Source organism: Globicephala melas, chromosome 11 (genome assembly GCF_963455315.2).
Source record: "Globicephala melas chromosome 11, mGloMel1.2, whole genome shotgun sequence".
In the NCBI taxonomy this organism is placed as follows: domain Eukaryota; kingdom Metazoa; phylum Chordata; class Mammalia; order Artiodactyla; family Delphinidae; genus Globicephala; species Globicephala melas.
This window is the reverse complement of record NC_083324.2, coordinates 95,039,101-95,061,844: the sequence shown is the minus strand read 5'-3', so window position 1 is coordinate 95,061,844 and position 22,744 is coordinate 95,039,101.

Below are 22,744 nucleotides of genomic sequence, written 5' to 3'. Positions count from 1 at the left end.
ACTAAATGGCATGAGTTTCTAGGACAAAACCTCTCCCCCACATCATATTCCAATATCCTGGAATAAAATAACCAATCCTGAGTTGCATCATTATGAAATTTCAGAATCTTATGGACGAAAAAGAATATATAGGGCTTCCCTGGTGACGCAGTGGTTGCGAGTCCACCTGCCGATGCAGGGGACACGGGTTCATGCCCCGGTCTGGGGAGATCCCACATGCCGCGGAGCAGCTGGGCCCGTGAGCCATGGCCGCTGAGCCTGCGCGTCCGGAGCCTGTGCTCCGCAACGGGAGAGGCCGCAGCAGTGAGAGGCCGGCGTACTGAAAAAAAAAAAAAAAATATATATATATATATATATATATGCCTTCTAAAGCCTTCTGAAGAGAACTATAGGTCACTTATAAATACAGCCTGACATGATCCATTCTCAGGCCCTAGGCTCATTAGATATTTCCTAATTTAACCCTCCTACACCTTCTAAGAGTGGAGCTCAAGTTCCCCTATTTGTAACCCTTCTGCATAGTCCCTGAATGCCCCCTACTGTGGACTGAATTGTGCCCTCACACACCATCCTGCCCCAAGTTCGTATATTGAAGTCCTAACTCCCTATGTGACTATTTGGATATAGGGCCTTTAGGAAGTTATTAAGATTAAATGAGGTCATAAACGTGGAGCCCTTATCAAATATAATCGGTGGCCTTAAAAGAAGAGAGCCCCAAGATGATTACAAATACCAAGAACTCCTTGTTTCAGCAGCTGAATTTGGGATGGCTCCTGGAGGACCCCCTCTTCCTACTTTTCCAAAGATTTGCAGGGCTACTGTTAATGCTTTTACTTGTTGGATGCACTCTCATTGGCACTATTTGTCATGACCGTGACTGAAATCTCACCAAGTCCCTTCTAGGAGGTGTGCTTTACCCACTTATTTAAACTACCTCTGCCTTCCCCAACTAGGGTTGCCAGATTTTTTTTAGTACAAGTGTGTCCCATGTAAACACTGCATGGGATGTACTCCTGCTAAATGTTTTAAGTGTTAAACACTAAAAATTAAAGACTAGTCTTTGTTAACCTAAAATTCAGATCTAACTTGGTGTCCTGTACCTTTACTTGCCACATCTGACAACCATACTTACTTTGCTTAACTGAGAAAAGTTGAGAGGGTGAGCTGACTATTCCTTCTAAAACTGGGAACAAGGGTTTTTACTAGAACAGCTCCAACCTAAACCTGATCAGTGTGAGTTTTGTGTACATTTCCATAATCAAATGTTTTTCCAGCCAAGGCTTTCTGCACCCATGTTTACAATTTCAGCACAGAAGCAAATTTCGTAGGTCCCAGTCTTCTTGTAAGTATTTAAGGAACCAACTAGCTTTGCCCTTGAGCTCTCTACTGGCCCAATAGCATGGGCTCTCTACCAAAAAACTAGCATGTCCAAGGACACTTAGAAGACTGCCCAGTCAAGGAAGTGTTGGAGCTTTGAGAGCGCTCAGACTTCAATGCCTTCCACGCAAGCAAGCAATAACTTGGCTGACCATGGGTCAAAAGCTACCTCACTGGGTGCTGGGTTTCTTGTACTGCATTTCTTGAGAGTAGTCTTAACTATTGACAAATTTCCCTCAGTAATAGGGAAAATCATTTCCTCAAAGAGTGCATCTTAGTGACAAGACTTAACTCTTCAAGATTTCTGACCCTGAGCATGGTTCCCAACTGGGTTGATCAGCTGTGATCAGGTCTTCTTCAAGAAGGAAAAAAGCCATGGCTTTTTCTTTTCTTTTTAATTTATTTTATTTTATTTATTTATTTTTTGCTGCATTGGGTCTTTGTTGCTGCCCACGGGCTTTTCTCTGATTGTGGTAAGAGAGGGCTACTCTTTGTTGCGGTGCGAGGGCTTCTCGTTGTGGTGGCTTCTCTTGTTGTGGAGCACAGTCTCTAGGCGCATGGGCTCAGTAGTTGTGACATGCGGGCTCAGTAGTTGTGGCTCATGGGCTCTAGAGTGCAGGCTCCGTAGTTGTGGCACACGGGCTTAGGTGCTCCGTGGCATGTGGGATCTTCCCAGACCAGGGCTTGAACCTGTGTCCCCTGCATTGGGAGGTGGATTTCCAACCACTGCGGCACCAGGGAAGCCCCAAGCCATGGCTTTTTAAAGTGCCTTTGCCACAGAGGAATATCTGTAGATCACCTTCCAGGATAAAACCTCTCCCTCTAGTTCTGTTATGCGGGAAATCACCTTCGAGGGAGTACTCTGCCAATATAAGCTATCCCAGAGGTTACGACAGAAAAACTCTCAGAGCAAATTAAATGCTCGAATCAGTAGTTCATTATTAAATGCCAAATGCATGTGGCATTCCCCCCTGATTCTGTATGCAACCATCTTGTCCTTCATGCCTTCATTCTCATACAAAGTGCTCAGGTCTTTCTCCCTCTGTTCAGGGGACCTATGGGGTCCCAACTGGCTGAATGTTGGCTTGTTCACCGGTGTGGAATCAGAGGACCAGCTGGTGCCGAGTCCACCCAACTCCACTTCTTGGTTCTGCCACAGAAAGTTTCTCCCCTTCCTCTACTTTAGGAACTTCCTGTTTCTCCCGTCCAGCTTTCTCCGTCAGGGTGAGGTGCTATATGGCTTACAAGCCTCCGTCCTTTCCTCTAAGCCCACTCAGTTCCTGGAAGAGGAAAAGACGGCTTTGCAACTACACATGTGAACATTTTTACCCAATACGTGGGCCTGTGTTTTCTTGGAATGTTGACTTCTGATTTGATAAGTCGTGGGAGAGAAGAACCTGCCGTCCCAGTGCCAATGAGAGGGAAGGGAGGGAGACTACACAGAAATAACCATCCTAATAGCTTGAGATATAACCCTCTCAGAGAGTTACATATTTGTCACAGATTTTGAGAAGGAAGCAGTGATAAGTATATAGAAACTTAAATAAAGGAAAGTTAAAAATGAAGCAATTATTAACTCCAGAGAAAAAAAATTGTACAAATGTAGGGCTTCCCTGGCGGTGCAGTGGTTGGGAATCCGCCTGCCAATGCAGGGGACACAGGTTTGACCCCTGGTCTGGGAAGATCCCACATGCCACAGAGCAACTAAGCCTGTGTGCCACAACTACTGAGCCTGCGCTCTAGAGCCTGTGCGCCACAACTACTGAGCTCACGTGCCACAACTACTGAAGCCCGCGCACCTAGAGCCTGTGCTCCGTAACAGGAGAAGCCACCGCAATGAGAAGCCTGTGCACCGAAACGAAGAGTAGCCCCCGCTCGCTGCAGCTAGAGAAAACCCACGCGCAGCTACCCAATACAGCCAACAATAAATTAAATAAATAAATAAATAAAAATAAGTTGTACAAATGTAATCATAGTATACACGTGGCTCAGCTATAAATTATATTTATATAATTATCCTGTCAATACTGCATAACCAATAAAACAAAAATTGTAATATAATTATAGTGAGAGGAAAGGAGGTGTGTGTGTGTGTGTGTGTGTGTCTATGAGTGAGAGTGGGATGGAAGAGACCTAAATTATCAACTTACATAACAGGCAGTCAATAGATAATACCTGTAACTGAAAAATCAAGAAGTTGTATAAGAATGTTACACAGAAACATTGATCTCGAGGAGACAGCAGTGCGTGGTGGCTTGAAGTGATATTTTAGTTCCCTGCCCAGGAATTAAACCTGGGTAGCCTGGATGAAAACCAGGAATCCTAGCCACTAGACCAACAAGGGTTATAGGGTAGAAGCAGTTTCCCTGGCTCTTGACCTTGTTTGAAAGCAAGAATGTTTCAAGGAGGCAAAAACTGTAAAAACAGGTACAAAATTTATTATTAGAGACACAGCACAACACATGGGAGAGCACACAGACAAACAGTTTAGTTAAGACAGAAGCAAGGCAGAGATACACACCCAGAGAGATGTGGGCATTGTGGGTGTCGTCTCTAACAAGGGGGAGCTCCTTAAAGAGGCGGTTAAATTATTTATATAGGGCAGTTCTTCTGAGCCTTTGTTTACCTTTGGCTAATTATCTTGTTATTGTTGTTTTTTCCCACACCTGGCCTGCCCTAGGACCCTCCCAACATGAATGGGCAACTTTTTTCCAAGATGGATTCCAGCCCAGAGGCCTATGGGAGGCTTGGCATCATCTATTATGGGGTGGCACCCTATACTTTTTGACCCCCAAGGAGGCTTTCTGCACATATGTAGTTGGGCAGGTCTCCTTGACCGCAAGAATGAGAAACGGTGCTCTCCTCAACTTTTATCTGGGCAGGACTCAGCTCAGATAAAGTGTCCACTGGAGACAAAGTCCAGCTGTTTACCCTGTTCCTGTTGTTGTTTCCATCTGAAAGTGTACACGGGAAGCTGGCTCTAAATGTCTAACCTGGAGCCCATCTATCTCCTCCCTCAACATGAGAATAAACGTTATAAGAAACAGCTAAAAGAACTGTCCTGGGAAGCAGGAATTTAAGGAAAAATAATACTGCTATTTTCACTATATAGCTTAAAGTATTTTCTAGTTTTAAAATTATGTGCCCATACTATAGTGATAAGATACATTTTAAAATAAAACAGCAAATGTTTGATTTGGGTTTTGGCTTTTTTCCAGAGGTTAGAGATTTTCAGGCGTAGTCTGATCTGGGGCCCATCTCCATTTTTCTTCTACTCAAAGTGACAACCATGTAAAGTATACAAGGCAAGAGCCTGAAAATATTTAGAACTGCCTATCCCACATGAACAAAAGCCTTGGGTGTGGCTTGCAGAGTTGTTTCAGAGAGCTCTGAAACAGGAAGTTATTTCATTTTGTCTCCAGCTACTGAAGTCTGATGTGAGTCTATTTCTTAGAAGTGAGCGAGTGCTGGAGCTGGGTGAGTACTGTGGTTGTCTTTGGTGTAAGGGGGTGTGGATTTAGAATGTGAAAAGAAATGCAGAAATAAGACTGCAGGAAGAAAGACTGGAGTAATTTTACTGCCTAAGGACCAAACTGGCTCCGGAGAAATCTGTTTACATTAAGGTGATATATACTGAATCAAGCCCTGATTTACACATTTGGTAAATTCTCTTTCCATAACCATTATATGATGCCTATCTCTGCCAGGGCTACACGCCCTCTAGACTCCTCTGGGCACTGGCTCTGTTCCTCTTTCTTCAAACAATCTTCTTTCATTTCCACATCTTCCTGGACATGCCTCCATGGACACCCGCCAGCTTCCTTCCACGTCAGAGCTGTTCCGTTTAAAGACTCACTACTAACTGGAAATGGCTTTCCTTGCTTGGTTGACATTTCCAAGAGAAATCTGACAGGACCCACTCATCTTTTTTTTTTTTTTTTTTCCTGATCTCCCTGTGCTATGCGGCTGCTTCCCACTAGCTATCTACCTTACGTTTGGTAGTGTATGTATGTCCATGCCTCTCTCTCGCTTTGTCACAGCTTATCCTTCCGCCTCCCCATATCCTCAAGTCCATTCTCTAGTAGGTCTGTGTCTTTATTCCTGTCTTACCCCTGGTTCTTCATGACATTTTTTTCCCTTAAATTCCATATATATGTGTTAGCATATGGTATTTGTCTCTCTCTTTCTGACATACTTCACTCTGTATGACAGACTCTAGGTCTATCCACCTCATTACAAATAGCCCAATTTCGTTTCTTTTTATGGCTGAGTAATATTCCATTGTACATATGTGCCACATCTTCTTTATCCATTCATCCGATGATGGGCACTTAGGTTGTTTCCATCTCCGGGCTATTGTAAATAGAGCTGCAATGAACATTTTGGTACATGACTCTTTTTGAATTATGGTGTTCTCAGGGTATATGCCCAGTAGTGGGATTGCTGGATCATATTGTAGTTCTATTTACAGTTTTTTAAGGAACCTCCATACTGTTCTCCACAGTGGCTGTATCAATTTACATTCCCACCAACAGTGCAAGAGGGTTCCCTTTTCTCCACACCCTCTCCAGCATTTATTGTTTCTAGATTTTTTTGATGATGGCCATTCTGACTGGTGTGAGATGATATCTCATTGTAGTTTTGATTTGCATTTCTCTAATGATTAATGATGTTGAGCATTCTTTCATGTGTTTGTTGGCAGTCTGTATATCTTCTTTGGATAAATGTCTATTTAGGTCTTCTGCCCATTTTTGGATTGGATTATTTGGTTTTTTGTTATTGAGCTGCATGAGCTACTTATAAATTTTGGAGATTAATCCTTTGTCAGTTGCTTCATTTGCAAATATTTTCTCCCATTCTGCGGGTTGTCTTTTGGTCTTGTTTATGGTTTCCTTTGCTGTGCAAAAGCTTTGAAGTTTCATTAGGTCCCATTTGTTTATTTTTGTTTTTATTTCAATTTCTCTAGGAGGTGGGTCAAAAAGGATCTTGCTGTGATTTATGTCATAGAGTGTCCTGCCTATGTTTTCCTCTAAGAGTTTGATAGTTTCTGGCCTTACATTTAGGTCTTCAATCCATTTTGAGCTTATTTTTGTGTATGGTGTTAGGGAGTGATCTAATCTCTTACTTTTACATGTACCTGTCCAGTTTTCCCAGCACCACTTATTGAAGAGGCTGTCCTTTCTCCACTGTACATTCCTGCCTCCTTTATCAAAGATAAGGTGACCATATGTGCGTGCGTTTACCTCTGGGCTTTCTATCCTGTTCCATTGATCTATATTTCTGTTTTTGTGCCAGTACCAGACTGTCTTGATTACTGTAGCTTTGTAGTATAGTCTGAAGTCAGGGAGCCTGATTCCTCCAGCTCCATTTTTCGTTCTCAAGATTGCTTTGGCTATTTGGGGTCTTTTGTGTTTCCATACAAACTGTGACATTTTTTGTTCTAGTTCTGTGAAAAATGCCAGTGGTAGTTTGATAGGAATTGCATTGAATCTGTAGATTGCTTTGGGTAGTAGAGTCATTTTCACAATGTTGATTCTTCCAATCCAAGAACATGGTATATCTCTCCATCTATTTGTATCATCTTTAATTTCTTTCATCAGTGTCTTATAATTTTCTGCATACAGGTCTTTTGTCTCCTTAGATAGGTTTATTCCTAGATATTTTATTCTTTTTGTTGCAATGGTAAATGGGAGTGTTTCCTTGATTTCACTTTCAGATTTTTCATCATTAGTGTATAGGAATGCCAGAGATTTCTGTGCATTAATTTTGTATCCTGCTACTTTACCAAATTCATTGATTAGCTCTAGTAGCTTTCTGGTAGCATCTTTAGGATTCTCTATGTAGAGTATCATATCATCTGCAAACAGTGACTGCTTTACTTCTTCTTTTCTGATTTGGATTCCTTTTATTTCCTTTTATTTTCTGATTGCTGTGGCTAAAACTTCCAAAACTATGTTGAATAAGAGTGGTGAGAGTGGGCAAACTTGTCTTGTTCCTGATCTTAGTGGAAATGCTTTCAGTTTTTCACCATTGAGGACGACGTTGGCTGTGGGTTTGTCATATATGGCCTTTATTATGTTGAGGAAAGTTCCCTCTGTGCCTACTTTCTGCAGGGTTTTTATCATAAATGGGTGTTGAATTTTTTCAAAAGCTTTCTCTGCATCTATTGAGATGATCATATGGTTTTTCTCCTTCAATTTGTTAATATGGTGTATCACGTTGATTGATTTGCGTATATTGAAGAATCCTTGCATTCCTGGAATAAACCCCACTTGATCATGGTGTATGATCCGTTTAATGTGCTGTTGGATTCTGTTTGCTAGTATTTTGTTGAGGATTTTTGCATCTATGTTCATCAGTGATATTGGCCTGTAGTTTTCTTTCTTTGTGACATCCTTGTCTGGTTTTGGTATCAGGGTGATGGTGGCCTCGTAGAATGAGTTGGGGAGTGTTCCTCCCTCTGCTATATTTTGGAAGAGTTTGAGAAGGATAGGTGTTAGCTCTTCTCGAAATGTTTAATAGAATTCGACTGTGAAGCCATCTGGTCCTGGGCTTTTGTTTGTTGGAAGATTTTTAATCACAGTTTCAATTTCAGTGCTTGTGATTGGTGTGTTCATATTTTCTATTTCTTCCTGATTCAGTCTTGTCAGGTTGTGCATTTCTAAGAATTTGTCCATTTCTTCCAGGTTGTCCATTTTATTGGCATAGAGTTGCTTGTAGTAATCTCTCATGATCTTTTGTATTTCTGCAGTGTCAGTTGTTACTTCTCCTTTTTCATTTCTAATTCTATTGATTTGAGTCTTCTCCCTTTTTTTCTTGATGAGTCTGGCTAATGGTTTATCAATTTTGTTTATCTTCTCAAAGAACCAGCTTTTAGTTTTATTGATCTTTGCTATCGTTTCCTTCATTTCTTTTTCATTTATTTCTGATCTAATTTTTATGATTTCTTTCCTTCTGCTAACTTTGGGGGGTTTTTTGTTCTTCTTTCTCTAATTGCTTTAGGTGCAAGGTTAGGTTGTTTATTCGAGATGTTTCCTGTTTCTTAAAGTAGGATTGTATTGCTATAAACTTCCCTCTTAGAACTGCTTTTGCTGCATCCCATAGATTTTGGGTCATTGTGTCTCCAGTGTCATTTGTTTCTAGGTATTTTTTATTTCCTCTTAGATTTCTTCAGTGATCACTTCGTTATTAAGTAGTGTATTGTTTAGCCTCCATGTGTTTGTATTTTTTACAGATCTTTTCCTGTAATTGACAACTAGTCTCATAGCATTGTGGTTGGAAAAGATAACTTGATACAATTTCAATTTTCTTAAATTTACCAAGGCTTGATTTGTGACCCAAGATATGATCTATCCTGGAGAACGTTCCATGAGCACTTGAGAAAAATGTGTATTCTGTTGGTTTTGGATGGAATGTCCTATAAATATCAATGAAGTCCATCTTGTTTAATGTATCATTTAAATCTTGTGTATTTCTCCTTGGATTTATCCTGTATGGGACTCTCTGTGCTTCCTGGACTTGATTAACTATTTCCTTTCCCATAATAGGGAAGGTTTCAACTCTAATCTCTTCAAATATTTTCTCAGTTCCTTCCTTTTTCTCTTCTTCATCTGCAACCCCTATAATTCGAATGTTGGTGCATTTAATGTTGTCCCAGAGGTCTCTGAGACTGTCCTTAGTTCTTTTCATTCTTTTTTATTCTGCTCTGCAGTAGTTATTTCCACTATTTTATCTTCCAGGTCACTTATCCGTTCTTCTGCCTCAGTTATTCTGCTATTGATCCCATCTAGAGTATTTTTCATTTCATTTATTGTGTTGTTCATCATTGTTTGTTTCATCTTTAATTCTTCTAGGTCCCTGTTAAATGTGTCTTGCATTTTGTCTACTCTATTTCCAAGATTTTGGATCATCTTTACTGTCATTATTCTGAATTCTTTTTCAGGTAGACTGCCTATTTCCTCTTCATTTGTTAGGTCTGGTGGGTTTTTATCTTGCTCCTTCATCTGCTGTGTGTTTTTCTGTCTTCTCATTTTGCTTATCTTACTGTTTTTGGGGTCTCCTTTTTGCAGGCTGCAGGTTTGTAGTTCCCGTTGTTTTTGGTGTCTGTCCCCAGTGGCTGAGGTTGGTTCAGTGGGTTGTGTAGGCTTCCTGGTGTAGGGGACTAGTGCCTGTGTTCTGGTGGATGAGGCTGGATCTTGTCTTTCTGGCGGGCAGGTCCACGTCTGGTGGTGTGTTTTGGGGTGTCTGTGGACTTATTATGATTTTAGGCAGCCTCTGTTAATGGGTGTGTATATTTTCCTGTCTTGCTAGTTGTTTGGCATAGGATGTCCAGCACTGTAGCTTGCTGGTCGTTGAGTGAAGCTGGGCGCTGGTGTTGAGATGGGGATCTCTGGGAGATTTTCGCCGTTTGATATTATGTGGAGCTGGGAGGTCTCTTGTGGACCAGTGTCCTGAAGTTGGCTCTCCCACCTCAGAGGCACAGCAGTGACTCCTGGGTGCAGCACCAAGAGCCTTTCATCCACACAGAAAAAGAGGAAATGGGGAAAAAATCATAAATCTTGCTCTCAAAGTCCACCTCCTTAATTTGGGATGATTCGTTCTCTATTCATGTATTCCACAGATGCAGGTACATCAAGTTGATTGTGGCGCTTTAATCCGCTGCTTCTGAGGCTGCTGGGAGAGGTTTCCCTTTCTCGTCTTTGTTCTCACAGCTCCCGGGTTTCAGCTTTGGATTTGGCCCCGCCTCTGCGCGTAGGTCGCCGGAGGGCGTCTGTTCTTCGCTCAGACAGGACGGGGTTAAAGGAGCCGCTGATTCGGTGGCTCTGGCTCACTCAGGCCGGGGGAGGGAGGGGCACTGCGTTCGGGGCGGGCCTGAGGCGGCAGAGGCCGGCGTGAAGTTGCACCAGGCGCGCCGTGCGTTCTCCCGGGGGAGTTGTCCCTGGATCCCGGGATCCTGGCAGTGGCGGGCTGCACAGACTCCCCGGAAGGGGGTGTGGAGAGTGACCTGTGCTCGCACACAGGCTTTCTGGTGGCGGCAGCAGCAGCCTTAGCGTCTCTTGTCCGTCTCTGGGGTCCGCGCTTTTAGCCGCGGCTCGCGCCCGTCTCTGGAGCTCCTTTAAGCGGTGCTCTGAAACCCCTCTCCTCGCCACCAGGAAACAAAGAGGTAAGAAAAAGTCTCTTGCCTCTTCAGCAGCTCCAGACTTTTCCCCGGACTCCCTCCCGGCTAGCCGTGGCGCACTAACCCCCTGCAGGCTGTGTTCACGCCGCCAACCCCAGTCCTCTCCCTGCCTCCGACCGAAGCCCGAGCCTCAGCTCGCAGCCCCGCCCGCCCCGGCGGGTGAGCCGACAAGCCTCTGGGGCTGGTGAGTGCCGGTCGGCCCTGATCCTCTGTGTGGGAATCTCCCCGCTTTGCCCTCCGCACCCCTGTGGCTACGCTCTCCTTCCTCCGCGGCCCCGAAGCTTTCCCCCTCCGCCACCCGCAGTCTCCGCCCGCGAAGGGGCTTCTAGTGTGTGGAAACATTTCCTCCTTCACAGCTCCCCCCCACTGGTGCAGGTCCCGTCCCTGTGCTTTTGTCTCTGTTTATTCTTTTTTCTTTTGCCCTACCCAGGTACGTGGGGAGTTTCTTGCCTTTTGGGAGGTCTGAGGTCTTCTGCCAGCGTTCAGTAGGTGTTCTGTAGGAGTTGTTCCACGTGTAGATGTATTTGTGGTGTATCTGTGGGGAGGAAGGTGATCTCCGCGTCTTACTCTTCCGCCATCTTCCCGGAAGCCCCACCCACTCATCTTTTTGAGGGAAGCCATAAAAGCCGTGGATCAGCTATGGGGTTTGGGGAGGGGATGCTGGCAAATGGTAGAATGTGGTGAAGACAAGGGCTGCGTGCTGGCCGAGCAGAGGCTGAACTTGCAGGGGACAGCACTCTGAAATCCTGCCAAGAATCACCCCTTGGTCTCTGTGGGCAATTTGCTTTTTCAAGGATCCTGTGGGCAGAGATTCTCTCTAGATATTTCCTCACAGGAGGAGATGAAGAGAAACTAGGTGGTGGAACTTGAAGCTTTTTTTTTTTTTTGCGGTACGCGGGCCTCTCACTGTTGTGGCCTCTCCCGTTGCGGAGCACAGGCTCCGGACGTGCAGGCTCAGCGGCCATGGCTCACGGGCCCAGCCACTCCACGGCATGTGGGGTCTTCCCGGACCAGGGCACGAACCCGTGTCCCCTGCATCGGCAGGCGGACTCGCAACCACTGCGCCACCAGGGAAGCCCAGAACTTGAAGCTTTTTAAGTAGAAAAAGAGGAAATTGTTTGCTTCTCTTTGGTAAAAATATATTTAATTTCTTTACGCATATATACTCAGATAATACATAGTGCTCCCTCAGTGTATCAAGTGAGCAGATATATGCCTCCCCCTGTTTTCACTTGGTTACTCCTTCTTTTCTTCCTCTTCCCACCGCCCGCATTAACTTTCCCTCCATCCTCAGCCCCCCAAGGTAGCTCATGTAACTGCCATGTTTTTCTTCTCATATGGTTAGTTTTCTTCTCAATGGTTAGTTTGATGTGTCGACCTGGGTAGGTTATAGTACCCAGTAATTTAATCAAACACTCGTCTAGGTGTTGCTGTGAAGGTGTTTTGTAGATAATGTTGACATCTACAATCAGTTGACTTTAGGTAAAGGAGATGACCCTCAATAATGTGGGTGTGCCTCATCCAATCTTGAAGGCCTTAAGAGCAAAAACTGAGGTCCCCTGAGGACAGAAACATCAAAATTCTGCCTGGGTTACCAGACTGGCACCCTGCCCTACAGGTTTCAAACTTGTCAGCCCCGCAGTTGCATGAGCCAATACCTTAAAATAAAAATCCGAAGAACCCTGGTTGATATAATACTTACTCATTTAATCATATAAATATTAACATATTGATAGAGACATACAGGTTTTTGCTGTCTTTCGATTTGCAAAAATGAGATGATATTGTAAATGTGTTTCTTCATCTTGCTTTTTCTCATCAACATTTAAAAGGCTGCCTAACACTCCTTGGTCCTTAGTGCACATGAGTGCATATGAAACATGAAATGGTTCATTAAGTCATTCTCCTACTAATTGAAAATCACTCTGTTCTCTTTTTTCCCCACTATGAGTGATGCTACAACAAATATCCTTGTATGTGCATATGTGTATAGACGGATGTATAAAGACTGACAGCCCCACCCCTAGCCAGGGACCCAAGGCCTGTGCCCATGTGTGGGTAAAATGAGGGGGAGGAGGTGAGAGGGGGAGATTTTCTGAGACTCCTTGACACAGGGGCCCAGTGCTCTGTGAATCTGAAACCTGTTGGTGAAGTCTTAATGTGAGCTAAGTTTAGATGGGGAGGATGGAGATGCAATGGCTGACAGGATTAAGGTGAAAGTCTGGGAACTTCCCTGACGGTCCACTGGTTAGGACTCCGCACTCTCACTGCTGAGGGCCTGGGTTCAATCCCTGGTTGGGGAACTAAGATCCTGCCAGCAGTGTGGCACTACCAAAAAAAAAAAAGAAAGTTTGAATGAAAATTGGGATTTTCAAACAGATTTTATGTGAAATGGTACTGGCTCCTATGCCTGAATGCATTATTGCGATGGATATTTTGTCCTACTAGGCATTGCTTCTCCTAATTAAGTTTGTAAAACACAAGGCATGTAAGTTTGCCCGCGGGCCGGTCTCGATTGGACATGATGGATGGGAACCTGAGGACTGCTGAGCGCACACAGTGGTTGATTTAAAACAATATAGAATACCTCGTTGGCGAAAGGAGATTACCACTTTAATTAATGACATGCTGGAAGCTGGCGGGCTGGTACCAATGAATGCTCTGCACAGTAGCCCTGAGTGGCACAGGGAAAAGGTGGATGGGGCCTGAAGATTCACGGCAGACCAGTGAGGCTTAACTAAGGTTGTGTTGCCCACGGCCCCAGCTTCACCCTCCAAAAATACAACAGGCTCAAGAAGACTGGGACTCTGATTAATCTCGAGAATGCTTCTCTGTTGCAAACTCAAGAAGAGCCAACTGTAGTCATGTGAGAAGAACTCCAATTGGTGATCACTGTCCTGTCGCAAGGTTACCTGAACTCACCAGTTTACCGTCATAATTTGATCAGAAGGGATTTGGCCTTGTTGCAGGTCCTGAGTGTAAGATTATAGCATACTGATGACATTACGAAAATATTGGAAACTGCAGAGCAAGCTAGGACTGACTTGAATGCCACGATGGATCACGTGACCAACTGAAGCTGGTTAATAAATCTAGCAAAGATCCGAGGGCCTGCCTAAAACGTGAAACTCTTAGGAATGTCATGGTCCAGAGCCATTCAAGATATTCCATAAGAGACTAAAAAATAAAGTGCTGTCACCACTCACCCTTAGAACCCAACCCAACCTCCAGCCTTTGGTTAGCTTATTTGGATTCTGGAGAATGCATATTCTACATCTGGAAATACACTAGGTCCTATCTGTAAGGATACCCAGAGGAAAGCCGTATCTAGTTGAGGATCTGAACAAAAGCAGGATGTGTCTGAATTACAAAACGCGATGGCTCTTTCACCACCTTTGGGCCGTTGGGATCCCCACTCAAATATGATTTGGGAAGTGTCTGCCTCTCCCACTCATGCAGACCAGAGCCAGTGGCATAAGCCCATGAGCACCTACCAGTGGCAACCATTGGGATTTTGGACCAGGAATTTTCCAAATTCTGCCCCCTGCCCCTTACACATTACTTGAGAAACAGTTACTAGTGAGCTATTGGGCATGGATTTGGACTGCCTCAATAACTGTAGGACATCCAAAATCATGAAATCTGAAGTATCCACAGTGTCCTGGTAATGTCAGAGAAACACTCTTACAAGGAAGGCAGTGCTCAGAGGAGTTCCATACAAAATGGAAATGGTTTACACAGGAGCATGCTACCAGGGGAACGCAGGGTGGTACTCACCATGCCCACAGCAGATAGCTGCTTTTCCCCATGACTGACTTTGGAACCACTTGAAGAACTGCTGGGACTTACTGCCTCATGGCCAGTGGCGCTATGAACATCTGTTAGTTGACCAGCAAAGAGCTGCCTGGTTTACAGATGACAGTTGCAAGATGAATAAACAGTATCCTGTCTGGAAAGACTGATTAAAGAAAGTAAGAATAAATTAGCTCAATGGGCTGAATTGCAGGCTATTTTCCTAGCAGCGATGGAAGAATTGAACGATGGGAAAAGCTCCTACATTTGGGTTTTCACTGACTCATGTGCAGTAGCTAATGGCCTGGTCATATGGTCAGGTGATTGGACAATGGAAAACTGGACTATTAAAAGGATGCTCATATGAGGTGTAGCCCTATGGGGAACATTCTGGGAATTTAAGAGATATGTTTGGGTTTTTTCTGGCTGTATTGAGATATAATTGACATATAACATTGTGTAAGTTTTCAGGGTGTATGGTTTTTTGACTTGATACATATTGCAAAATAATTATTATCATAGTATTAGCTAAAACCTCCATCACATAAGTACCTTTTTGTGTGTGTGTGTGGTGAGAACATTTAAGAGTTCCTCGTTTAGCAATTTTCAAGTATACAATACAGTATTATCAACTATAATCATCTATGTTAGACTGCCAGGACTGATTCAACTCAAAACTAGAAGTTGGTAACCCTTTGTCCAACATCACTCCACTTCCTCCACCCCATACCCCCAGCCCCTGGTAACCATCATTCTACCCTCTGTTTCTATGAGGTTGGTTTTTTTGGTTCCACATATAAGTGAGATCACACAGTATTTGTCTTTCTGAGTCTGGCTTATTTGAGCTGGAGTAATGCCCTGAAGATCCACCACACCCTCACCATCACTTATCATTGCTTTTTGTTGCTAACAGGTGTGAGATGATATCTCAGTGTGGTTTCAATTTACATTTCCCTGATGATTAGTGATATAGAGCACCTTTTCTTGTACCTATTGGCCATCTGTATGTCTTTTAAAAGGTTTGTAGTGACAGATAACTACATTGAATGACTTACGTCTTTTTCATTCCTTTTCCTTTTTGCTCCTCTGAATAATTTCAGTTGATCTGTCTTCAAGCTCACTTCTGATTGGTCATGTCTGCTGTTGGAGCTCTCTCTTGAATTCTTCATTTCAGTCATTGTATTCTACAGCTCCAGAATTTTTGTTTGGTTCTTTTTTATTTTCTAAACTATTTTATTTCTTCTTCCAAATTTTATTGAGATACAATTGATACACAGCACCGTGTAAGTTTAACATGGACAACATAATGATGTGATTTACATACATCTTGAAATGATTCTCACAGTAACTTTAGGGAACATCCACCATCTAATATAAAAACAAAATTAAAAGGGGGGCAGAGTCAGGATGGAGGACTAATCATTAGAGAAATGCAAATCAAAACTACAATGAGATATCATCTCACACCAGTCAGAATTACCATCATCAAAAAATCTACAAACAATAAATGCTGGAGAGGGTGTGGAGAAAAGGGAACCCTCTTGCACTGTTGGTGGGAATGTAAATTGATACAGCCACTATGGAGAACAGTATGGAGGTTCCTTAAAAAAGTAAAAATAGAATTACCATATGACCCAGCAATCCCACTACTGGTCATATACCCTGAGAAAACTGTGAATGAAAAAGAAACCTGTCCCACAATATTCACTGCAGCACTATTTACAATAGCTAGGACATGGAAGCAACCTAAGTGTCCATCAACAGATGAATGGATAAAGAAGATGTGGCACATATATACAATGGAATATTACTCAGCCATAAAAGGGAACGAAATTGAGTTTTTTGTAATGAGGTGGATGGACCTAGAATCTGTCATACAGAGTGAAGTAAGTCAGAAAGAGAAAAACAAACATAACAAACTGTATGTTAATGCATATATATGGAAACTAAAAAAGTGGTACTGGTGAACCTAGTGGCAGGGCAGGAATAAAGATGCAGACGTAGAGAAGAGACTTGAGGACACAGGATGAAGGGGAAGCTGGGACGAACTGAGAGAGTAGCATGGACATATATACACTACCAAATGTTAAATGGATGCCTAGTGGGAAGCAGCCGCATAGCACAGGGAGATCAGCTCAATGCTTTGTGACCACCTAGAGGGGTGGGATAGGGAGGGTGGGAGGGAGGCTCAAGAGGGAGGGGCTATGGGGATATATGTATACGTATGGCTGATTCAGTTTGTTGTACAGCAGAAACTAACACAACATTGTGAAGCAGTTATATTCCAATAAAGATGTGAAAAACAAACAAAAAAACCCCAACCAAAATTAAAGAAATGGAAAAAAATTTTTTCTTGTGATGAGAACTCTTAGGATTTACTCTCTTAACTTGCATATATAACACACAGCAGTGTTAATTATATTTGTAATGTTGTACATCATGTCCCTACTATTTATTTATATTTATTATAACTGCAAGTTTATACTTTTTTTTTTTTTTTTTTTTGCGGTACACGGGCCTCTCACTGCTGTGGCCTCTCCCATTGCAGAGCACAGGCTCCGGACACGCAGGCTCAGTGGCCATAGCTCACGGGCCCAGCCGCTCCGCGGCATGTGGGATCTTCCCAGACTGGGGAGTGAACCCGTGTCCCCTGCATCGGCAGGTGGACTCTCAACCACTGCGCCACCAGGGAAGCCCACAAGTTTGTACTTTTTGACAGCCTTCCTCCAGTTCTCCCTCCTGCCATCCTCCTGCACCCCCTCAGCAACCCCCCTCCCCGTAACCAGAAATTTGATATCTTTTTCTATGAGCTTTTGCTGCAAAATTTTTAATCTCTCCGTGAAATCTGAATGAAAGCCTTGCCAGGTAGAGTATTCTTGGTTGTAAGTTCACCTCCTGGTGGGTGTGGATGGTTGATAACATGGCCGGCTGTGGGTTCCATGGTCTCCCAAAGATGATGCTGGCCCACTGCTGAGCAGGGCTGGGTCCTCGTGCTACTGGCTGAGGGGTACAAGGGATCTCAGAGCTGGTCGGTCTGCTGGTGGGTGGAGCTGAGTCCCTGGGCATCCTGGGGCTGGTGTTGGCCTGTGAGTGGGCAGGACCAGGACCCAGAGTCTCTGGCTGCAGGGCCCTAGGGAACCCCAATACTGGTCTCAGCCACTGGTGGGTGGGGTAGATCCTGGGGCTGCTGGCTGAGGGGCCCAAGGTGTCCCAGAGCCGGTGCTGGCCTCCGGGTGTCTGGGCCATGTCCTGACATGGAAGGCTGTGGCGTTATGACAGTCCTGTGGCTGATGTCTGCCTGTATGTGGATGGGGCCAGACCCAGGGGCCCCGAGGGCTGACTCCCACCCACTGGCAGGCACAGCCAGATCCCAGGATCTCTGGCTGCGGTGCCCTGGAGGTCCATGAGTTTGTGTGTCAGCCACTGGTGGATGGGCCCAGGGCCTGGGGGTTCCTGGGGCTGCTGCCTGCTCCCTAGTGAGTGAGGCTGGGCCCAGGGCTAGTGCTGGCTCACTGGTGTCAGGGCGGGGTCCTGAGCCCTCTGGTGGACAGGGTCGCTGCCAGGGTGGCTTGGGGCTCAGGGGATCTTAAGATAGCAGGCCTGTTGGTGGGTAGAGCTGCGTCTCCACCTGGCTGCTTGCTTGGCCTGAGGCATCCTAGTACTAGTGGTGATAGGCCAACTGGCAGGGCCAGTCCTTGCGCTAAGAAGCTAGAGGGAGAATTCCAAAATGGTACTTCCTAGCCCCCGTGTCCTCGTGGTAGAATGAGCTCCCCCAAAAGGCTGCCTCAGTGTCTGTGACCCCAGTGTGACCTCAAACTGCCTCCTGCTTCTCCGGGAGGCCCTCCAGGATCAGCAGGTGGGTTGGACCGAGGTTCCTTTCAAATGATTGCTTCTGCCCTGGGTCCTGGAGTGTGTGAGATTCTAGGCGCACCCTGTTGAAACGAGTGGAGTTTCAATTTCCCACAGCCCTCTGAGACTCCTGAAGGTAAAGCCCATTGGCCTTAAAGCCAGTGTTCTGTAGGCTCATCTTCTCAGTGCAGACCCCTGAGCTGGGGTGCCTGACGTGGGGCTCAGACAGTTGCACTTGTGATTATCCTCCTATTTGCGGGTCATCCACCTGCACGTGTGGGTCTTGACTGTACCGTGTCTCTGCCCCTCCTACCCATCTCATTGTGGTTCCTTCTTTATACCTTTAGTGGTAGAAGATCTTTTTTTCTAGATTCCAGTCTCTCTCATCAGCAGTGGCTCTGTACACAGTTGTAATTTTGTTGTGCCCATGAGAGGAAGTGAGCTCAGCGTCTTCCTGCTCTGCCGTCTTGGCCACTCCAAATAAGGCAAATGTCCTATTGGGTTCTTTTTTATGTTTTCTCTTTGTTGAACTCCTCATTTTGTTCTTGGATGGTTTCCCTGATACTGTTGAATTGCTGTTGTTGTTGTTTTTTATTTAAGAAATGTTTATTTAGCATCTTCTATGTTCTATATTTAGCTACTGTATACTATATTTATTTGTAACAAAAATAACTGCATATGTTGAGAAGTCTCTATGTCCTATACTGTGTTTTTTTGACACCTTTATTAGAGTATAATTGCTTTACAGTGGTGTGTTAGTTTCTGCTTTATAACGAAGTGCATCAGCTATACTGTTAAGTTGTTCATCTGTGTTCTCTTGTAGTTCTCTGAGCATCTTTAGACAATTATTTTGAATTATTTGTAGGGCAATCTCCATTTCTTTGGGGCCAGTTACTGGAGGTTTACTTTGTCCCGTTGGTGGACTCTTGTTTCCCTGACTGCATGTAGCCTTGCACAGGTGTCTGCACATTTGAAGAATCAGTCACGTCTTTCAGACTTTATGGACTAACTTCAGTAAGGGAAGACTTTCACCTGCAGGTGGGGATGCCCTGGAGAGGGCTGTGACCCCAGGTCTTGTGGTGCAGAGATCCAAGCGTAGAAGCCAGGTGTCTGGGGGTTGAGGGTGTAACGTGTCTTCAGTTCAGGCTGCTGGGGTCCCCGGCGTTGACAACTGTGTGGTCCTTGGTCAGTGCTCTGGGGGAGTCAGCAGGAGCTGCAGTGGCTGCTGGGGTCTTCAGTGGTCCCTCCAGGCCCAGCGGCCAGGAATGAGGGCAGGCAGTGATGGTGACAAGAGCCAGCAGTGTGCATACACTCCGCCACTGAGGCCAGGTGCAGGTGTCTGAGAAGCGGCAGGGCCGGATGCAGACACACACGTGGTGCTGGAGGCCGGGGCAAGCAGCAAGGGCCAGGACCGGCTGGGGGTGACCGGCAGCGGTGGGGTCCCTGGCCGTCAGCCCACACTACTGTGGCTGCTGGTTCTTGCCGTGGATGCACAGCAGTGATGGGGGTAGGGCAGGGGCCATGCGGGTGCTTAGCTGTGGGGGCTAGTTCTTTTTGTTGGGTTTTGTTTTGTTTTGTTTAAATTTTTTTGGCTGTGCCTCGAGGCTTGCAGGATCTTAGTTCCCCGACCAGGGATTGAACCCGGGCCCCCTACAGTGGAAGTACCAGAGTCCTAACCACTGGACCACCAGGGAAGTCCCTGGAGGGGCTAGTTTTATATGAGTACAGGACAGAGGCAGAAGACGGGGCCTGATTTGGGTCCACAACCAGCTACAGGGGCCCTGGCTCTCAGGCATGCTCGCCCGTGGCTACACAGCCTCCCCTGAGGCAAACGCATGCTCTGGCCGCTGGCCGCGGGTGTCTGGCTGTCGGCATGTAAGCGCACAGCTGCAGGCGCTAGCCCCGAGTGCACCGTGATGATGGGGTCTAGGGTCAGCTGTGGGGTTCTAGGCTGGCATCCTCCACTCACAGGCTGCAGGGGGCGGGGCTTGCTGCTGGTGTGTTCCCTGGGCTCCAGTGGGGACGGGGGAGGCGGGGAGGGAGAGCCGAGGGGCTCAGGTGGCTGGCGTCAGCGAACTTGAATACGGAGGCAGTGGCCGGGAGCTGATACCATCGGCAGGGGGCCCACAGGCAGCTGTACTGGTCACTGGTTCCTTCTTCAGTGGCAAAAGCTGCTGGGTTTGCATGTGTGGCAGGTCACTGTGAACCACAATTGCTCCCACTGTCTTTGGTAGCCTTGCTTCTCTTCCTTATTCGTAGCCATCTGTGTCAGCTTTGCAACCTTAATGGAATGAGACTGAAGCAGGCCTTCGGATGGCACCCCGGAAGGCTGGGGCGGCCGGTGGCTCGCGCTGCTCTTCCTTTCCTGGCAAGGGGACCTCTTTCTACTGCTGGTGCTGAGCACTGCCAGCCCAGGGATGGGCTGATGAAAGCAAAATTAAGCTGTCTTCCTTCTCTCTGTGTGCACTTATTCTTGGGTTTGTTGTTCTGCTCTGTTGCTGAAGTTTCTTCAGTTGACTTAAGTGGGCTCCAGAGCCCTCTGTTTTTGTTCATGGATAGCCGTGTAATTGTGGCCCTTCGCAGGGGTGGGGCAGAGCCTGGGGTCTCCTATGCCGCCATCTTGGTGACATCATTCTAAGGGGCACATTAAGTAGGACATGTCAATGCCCATCAGAAAAACTCCCTTCTTGGGACTTCCCTGGTGGCACAGTGGTTAAGAATCTGCCTGACAATGCAGGGGACACGGGTTCGAGCCCTGGTCCGGGAAGATCCCACAGGCCGCAGAGCAACTAAGCCCATGCGCCACAACTACTGAGCCTGCGCTCTAGAGCCCGAGAGCCACAACTACTGAGCCCATGTGCCTCAACTACTGAGCCTGTGTTCTAGAGCCCACGAGCCACAACTACTGAGCCCGCGTGCCTCAACTACTGAGCCTGCGCTCTAGAGCCCGAGAGCCACAACTACTGAGCCCGCGCACCTACAGCCCGTGCTCCGCAGCAAGAGAAGCCACCACAATGAGAAGCCTGCGCATCGCAACGAAGAGTAGCCCCGGCTCGCCGCAACTAGAGAAAGCCCGCGCAGCAACAAAGACCCAACGCAGCCAGAAATAAGTAATAAGTAAACTTTAAAAAAAGAAAATGAGAAAAGAAAAACTCCCTTTTTGAGAAATCCCTGGCGGTCCAGTGGTGAGGACTCTGTGCTTCCACGGCAGCACTGCAGGGGGCACGGGTTCAATCCCTGGTCGGGGAACTAAGATCCTGCATGCCTCACGGCATGGCCAAAAGAAAAAGAAAAATTCCCTTCTAGGTTTGGAAGGTGATTGGATCCACCAAGTGGACTTTTTGGACACCTGGGTCCATGAAATGAGTGGATGGACGTGAGGCGTACTGCAGCAATGCAGAGAAGGACTAAAGTGAGACGCCTTCTGAGGCACAAAACAATAACCAGAACTGTTCTGTCTGTCAACAAGAGAGACAGAGAGTGCAGGTGACTATGGGGGAAATTCCCTGGGGGAAGGCCTTGCACATAGCTGGACTACACCCCAGGGGACTATGAATGGGTCGTAACAGTGATAGACGCTTACTCTGGAATGGGCTTCGCATAGGCAGTGGTAGACACAAATGCTCAAAATACTGTTAAAGGATTGGAACAGAAGATCCTTACCCATTTGAGCTGCCAAGTTACATTTCTTCAGACCAAGGGATGTCCTCCCCAGCCCATAATATCCAACAGTGTCCATTATCAAATGGACAAATTGCATTGCATATCCTCATTAGAGTAATGGTTTAATAGAGGAGCGGAACAGACAGTTGAAACGTTCGTTGTCTTAAACCGGGGGTGGCAGCGGGGAGAGAAAGGCATGCAGGGCAGGCTTCCATGCCTCCCCGAGTGTGTGCTCACACTGCACAAGAGGGGACCTCAGTAGATTCCTCTGCTGGGGTGGGGGGCCGGTGTGGAGGAGAGGGGGTGAGGGAGGATGCTGGTGCGACTCTGTAACTTTCTTTTTTCCTACTCGATGCAGTCACCCCAGGACTAGGGATGCAACTGCAGGTGCTGGAAGCAGGGATGATTCTTTTTTCTTTTCTCAATATTTATTTATTTGGCTGCACGGGTCTTAGTTGCAGCACGCGGATATTCAGTTGCCGGGTTCGGGATCTTTTAGTTGCGGCATGTGGGATCTAGTTCCCTGATAAGGATCGAACCCGGGCCCCCTGCGTTGGGAGCACAGAGTCTTAACCACTGGACCACCAGGGAAGTCCCAGCAGGGATGATTCTTGAGCAAGTAACTATCTCTTTCAACCTTTGTATCAGAATTCCTACAGTCCTGATAGGGTGGATTGTACCTTCACCCTGTCTAGAAAGGTTGGGGTGACAGTGAATGCACTGTTCTGCAGCTGTGTAACCCTACTCTATACGAATGGGAGGGGTCCAAGGGGGAGACACTGGCTAGAATAGTATTGCTGCCAGCAACCTGGACCAGCACACAGGCCGAAATGAATGTCCCTTCCAAAGGTGAAAAAGTCTTGGTAAAAACAAATGACAAATGGA